General features: G+C 44.3%; 1 pseudogene; it reads left to right on the forward strand.

Annotated features, from left to right (window-relative positions):
• Nucleotides 1–1446: 1446 nt before the first annotated feature.
• Nucleotides 1447–4539, forward strand: LOC139725604 (melatonin receptor type 1A-like; annotated as a pseudogene).
• Nucleotides 4540–5762: the final 1223 nt, after the last annotated feature.

The raw sequence follows: 5762 nt of genomic DNA on the forward strand, positions 1-5762 counted from the left end.
GTTTTGTAAAGGCGCCCCCCCCCCCCCTTTACGTAATTCCTGGATCCGCCCCTGTGACGACGATGGAACGAGAGGGGGCGCTTCCCCTCTGGTGCACCCTCACGATATTAACTTAAACCAACAGAAATAAAAATATGAAAAGGGGAGTCGCGCCAGGCTTTGATTTTGTAAAGCCCCCCCCCCCCCCCCCCTTACGGAATTCCTGGATCAGCCCTGTGACGCGTTATGACATTTGTGGTCGAAGTGTTATGACATTGTGGTTAATCCAATATTGACATTTGCGGTTGACGCAATGGGGGATTTAGAGGAGCCCCCCCCCCCCCCTCCTTAGTGCCCCCTCTCTTTATTTCGTCAACACAACAGAAATAAAAAGAAGAAAAGGGGGAGGGTCGCGCAAGCCTTTCGTTTTGTAAAGGCGCCCCTCCCCTTTACGGAATTCCTGGATCCGCCCCTCTAATGGAAGCAATGGGTTTTTCCATTTGTGGTTGGCGCAATGATGGATCGAGAGGGGCCGCATCCCCCTCTGGTGCACCCTCACTATAATTGTTATGTTAAAACAATATTTGGGGGGGGGGGGAGTGTCGCGCCAGCCTTTAATTTTTGTAAAGGCGCCCCCTCCCCCTTTACGGAATTCCTGGATCCGCCCCTGTGACGCGATATGACATTGTGGTCGACGGGTTATGACATTTGTGGTTAATCCAATACTGATATTTGTAATTGACGCAATCGCGGATTTAGAAGGGCGCATCCCCCTTAAGTGCCCCCTCTCTTTATTGTGTCAACACAACATAAATAGAAAAAAAAAATTGGGGAGGGGGAGAGGGTCGCGCCAGCCTTTGATTTTGTAAAGGCGCGATTTTGTAAAGGCGCCTCCCCTTTGTGGAATTCCTGGATCCGCCCTTGTGACACGTCATGACATTACGGTAAATTCGGAAATTTTGACATTTGTCGTCGACGTCATGACATTAGAGGTTAATCCGATTTTGACATTTGTCGTCGACGTGTTAGGACATTTGCAGTAAAAATGAAAATTTTGACATTTGTCGTCGACGTGTTATGACATTAGTGGTTGATCCGATTTTGACATTTGTCGTCGACGTGTTATGACATTAGTGGTTGTTTTGACATTTGTCGTCGACGTGTTATGACATTAGTGGTTAATGTTTTGACATTAGTGGGCGATTTTGACACTAGTAGTGGGCTCTACAGGGTCCACCACGGCAGGCAAAACTTTCACAGCCCGTGCACACACGAATCGTCGCGAGCGGAGGCACTCACAAAACTCTTCGCAACGAACCCGAGCGGAGTAAGCATAGAGGCATTACTAGCGCGGTTTCATTGAATTTAATTGCAAAAAGCCACAGGCTTGCGTGTAAATAAAAAATACGCCGCCCAGCCACGGAAAGCGATACCTCAACGAGTATTATGACTACATCAATGCCAGCGATGTCGGTGAATACTACGATCCCGCCTACCGATTGGTTCAAATTTGACGACCCCGCGCAGCGGATCTTCGTCGCAATCCTCTTCATCATTGCATCCATAGTCGGCATCGTGGGAAACTCGGTTGTCATCGCAGCTGTCATCGTTTCTCGTCGTCTCAGGACGATCACCAACGTCTTCGTCGTCAATCTCGCCGTGGCGGATCTCCTTACATCAGCCGCGGTGCCGTGGAATGCAGTGGCACTGCTCAGCCCCAGCGGATGGCCCTTGCAGCCGTGGGTCTGCTCGGTAGCCGGCGGCATCATGTATCTGTGCATCGCCGCCAGCCTGTACTCGCTCGCCTCCGTGGCTTTAAATAGATTCATCCTCGTCACCAAGGACTTCAAAACTTACCGACGGACCTTCACCACAGTCAACCTTGTCCTCTGGGTCGGTCTCATCTGGGTCGTCTCCTTCGTCTTCATGCTCTTTTTACCCATCATCGACATCGGTGCCCTCGGCTACAACCGAAATACCACTCGTGCGGCCAGACGTCGGACCACCCCAAGGAGGACACGTACCAGCTCTTGCAGGCGTTCGGAATCTTTCTGATCCCTCTGACGATCATCTGCTACTGCTACGGAAGACTCTTCTGCTTCGTTCGGCGGCATGCAAAGGTGATGAGTGCTCACCTGTCCGTTACCCAGGAAACCACCCAGTCGGACCTCAGCAACGAAACTGGGTAAGATCTAGCTCCAAGAATAATCGACATGGTCATCCCACTGCTGATTGACCATTCGGCATCTTGTTGTGCCGATATTATTGTTTGGTATTTGCCGATCACTCTATAACCGAATAAAGTCGTCATTTGGTTCTTTAATTTACAGCAGTTTCGCGCTGGTATTTTACGCGACTGCGACAAGGTATCTTTGAGTCAACAAAGTATATAACAAACAAGCAAGAAAAGGAAAAAGAAAACACATTAGGTGTATAGCGTAACGCTTAGAATCAGAAATTGAGCTTGAAAGTTGATCCTGTTCGATCGGTGCGTGCTGCCGAAATCTGCACACTTGTCCTGTTGTGCCTGTAGACTCCTTTCCTCATATTGGGCTTTTCAATATTCCGACGAATAGTGCTTATTTTGTCAATGTGATTGATCAGCATCATTCAATTTTCGTGAAATATTTAGGCCTTAATTTCTCTCATGCTTTAGAAAAAGGTGAATCTGAAATAACTGAGTCTTAACCACACGGAAAAATATATCATACTAATGGGCAATCGTCCACTTATAATTGCATCCATGTTCTAATCGGATGATAGTCTGTTGTGTGATCATTCTCTTCCCGGTGAAATGTATTAAAGTATATGATTACGTTCATTATTTTTTTTTTTACAATCCAGTGGCGTATCCAGAGGGGGGCGCAACCGGCGCACGCCCCCTTTATTTTTCGTTAAAAACAGAAGAAACAAAAAGGAAAAAATGAAATGAAACCCAGAAGTGGCACCAGAACTATTAGTTACGCCCCCCCCCCCTTTACAGAATTCCTGGATCTGCCCCTGCAATCGCATTCATAGTGAACCACTTTAACGCTGAAAGTCACTTGCACAGCTTGAGGGGAAACAACCCAAACAATTATATAGATCGCTCAAAATACAGTCAACCTTTACAAAGTCAAGGTCGCAGAGGTCGTGAACTTCACTAAGTTAAAGAAAAATTATTATACTCCGAATATCATCACAAGTGTGTATCAAGTCATAGGATGTAACTCTGCATGGTCCTTTGGTATTCAACTTGTAGACAAGGTTGGTCATTATAACCGTAACAACGAACATGCAATGCATTTTCATCTATCAAACTCATCGATGCTTAGGTCATTTCGATTTGCCGTGTACATTGTTTTGATTAAAATCGGTGAGTTAAAAAAAAAGTTTGTAGAATTTTCACGACGCGGCAACCTGAAGGATGTCGATAACAATGCACAGGATCCGATCTACAATAGGGAGTAATTGGCATTTACATTGGTCTTTCATTGATGCTTGCTATGTGTTAGAGACACAATAGCATGAGCTCCCTCGTGGAGACTGTACGAGCTCCTTTGTGGAGATAGTCCATGGGCAAAGACCCGAAAAAAGGGTTATTGGTACCACCTGAGGTGGCAAAACCTTTTTGGTGTCATTTTGTTTGTCGGACATAGATATGCTTATCAAGCTATGATAGCATTTCCAAATGAGTAGCTTTGTCATAATAAATGAATTCTTAACCAATTTGGTCTCGTTTTTATATCCCTATACTTCTGAATCGAAACTAACCGCTATACAAAGAAGAGCACTGTCTTCTGCATGTCCACAGGTGTTCTGTTGTAAACGCGGTGCGCTTAGTCTTTGTTCAAGGCAGCGAAGGGAATATCCAAAGTTTGTGCTGTCCACAGCGCTTAGTCTTTATTCAAGACGGCAAAGGGAATATCCAAAGCTCATAATACAGTGTATCCCTTTATCTGAAAACAACAACAAAAAGAAAAAGACGCGTTTACAACAGAACACCTGTGAACATACAGAAGACAGTGCTCTTCTTTGTATAGCGTTTAGTCTCGATTCAGAAGTATCGGGATATAACGGTAAATTCTGTATATTTCATAATATTCTCAAAGGGATCACAGCAAGGCGGCGGCAGCTGAGAGCGAGAAGGTACATCTCAGCAGCGCCAGCGATTGTCAAAACGGAAGCAGTCACGCCAACGGAGTACCTCCGGTCGTCCAGACAAACAACAACAACAGCATCATCTCCCCCTCGTCGTTAGTCTTCAAGAAGCGCGGCGCCAGCGTGAACAAGCGCCAACTGCAGATCACGCAGAACATGTTCATCGTCGTCTGCGCATTCTTCGTTTGCCTGGCGCCCTTCACCGTGTGTCTATTCTACGAAGACAGCGACCCGTTCGTGCCCTACGCATGCGCAATCGTGCTCTGCAACTCGTGCATCAACCCGTTCATCTACGCCACCAAGCACCCGGTCTTCAAGACCGTCATGAAAGCAGTGGTGACATGTCGTCTGCGCAACGTGCCCGAGCCAACTCGAGTGATCCGTCGACTCGTCATCAACAAGACAAGTTCTCGGAGATGAATTCTTGACTGTTAGAAATGTTCCTGAAGGATATACCTATCATGCCGTAAATTGCACGGATATCATCACAACTTAAACAGAAAATGGTAACACGAAAAAACAGCACCGATAGACAACTATACGAAGTGACAGATATCACTCCTGCTCCAGCAATGTTCACCACAACGTTCGCTTCGCTTCACCACTTATTGTAAAGATATATTGACTGTAAAAGGTTCAGATCTTTTTACAACTAGCATTATTATCATCCAACTCACCATTTTCAGTTTGATCCACAGTAATGTTCTCCGTTCCCAAGAAGTTGACTTGCCTAATCCATTGCCTATTATACGTGAGAATGGTCTGTTAAAGTCTCATTTTATGGGATTTAAGACTCCAGTACGGAACGGGTAAATTCATTAGTCTATCACCATTGTATTTTGCCTTATTTTTGATGCACGATACATAGGTAAAGCTTTAAACGTTATTTTTTAGAACGTGTTGTGAGACACTTATGAGATTAAATTGCGTTAATGATGTTGATATAGTGCATGTAGTACTAAACGCTTATGCATGTAGTACTAAACGCTTATAATGTTCTTTAGAACCTACATCCTACAAGCATTGCTTTTCAGTAGGTTCCTCATATTTACACATAATTTTATTACATGTCCTTTTGTGAAATTATGTCTAAAATTGAATGTTGTGTTATACATATTTTACTTCGAAATCAAATGGAATATGAAATCTGAATATGGAATGTGGAATATGGAACTTGAATTAAAAAGAAATATATATAAAGGACATTTTACAGTCCATAGAAACGAGGGATGACTTGCATTTACATTGTATATTCCCGGATGTCATAGCTCGACTACTTTCGGAGCTTAGAGACATGAATGTGTGTGAGTGTGTGTGTGGTGTGTGTGTGTGTGTGTGTGTCTGTCTGTCTGTCTGTCTGTCTGTCTGTGTGTCTCTCTGTTTGTCTGTGCCTGTGTGTCTGTGTATGTTTGTGAATGCTGTGACAATCTCGAGGAAGATAATATTTCTTGTAAATAAAATGTAGTATATACTACATTGTATTTCCCATTTTCAGCGATCGGAATAGCTACTTTGGTACACCTGTAATGAAAATTGGAGTCTGCCTATAGTACAATTATCATACACTCATTAACTTCTGGAGTCGCCGTCTCTTCTCTCTTCCATGATCACAATATCTACTAACATCGAAGTTGTATATACTT

The sequence above is a fragment of the Diadema antillarum genome, unplaced genomic scaffold (assembly GCF_040938485.1).
Source record: "Diadema antillarum isolate AM-2024a unplaced genomic scaffold, OU_Dant_1.0 seq00000051_RagTag, whole genome shotgun sequence".
NCBI lineage: Eukaryota > Metazoa > Echinodermata > Echinoidea > Diadematoida > Diadematidae > Diadema > Diadema antillarum.